The following is a 273-nucleotide window of genomic DNA, read 5'->3' on the forward strand; positions in this document are numbered from 1 at the left end:
TGGCCAAGAAAGCCAAAGGTATCCTGGCTTGTGTCAGAAATAGTGCAGCCAGAAGGAGCAGGAGGTGACCATCCCTCTGTACTCGGTACTGCTGAGGCCACACCTTGAGCACTGTGTTCAGTTTTTAGCCCCCCACGACAAGAAAGATCCTGAGGTGCAAGAGTGCATCCTGAGAAGGGCAGTGGAGCTGTGAAGGGTCTGGAGCACAGGATTTATGGGGGACAGCTGAGGAAACTGGGCTGTTCAGAGGAGGTTCAGGGAAGAAAAAAAAAC

Source organism: Coturnix japonica, chromosome Z (assembly GCF_054131305.1).
Source record: "Coturnix japonica strain WE chromosome Z, WE-NBRP24, whole genome shotgun sequence".
In the NCBI taxonomy this organism is placed as follows: Eukaryota; Metazoa; Chordata; class Aves; order Galliformes; family Phasianidae; genus Coturnix; species Coturnix japonica.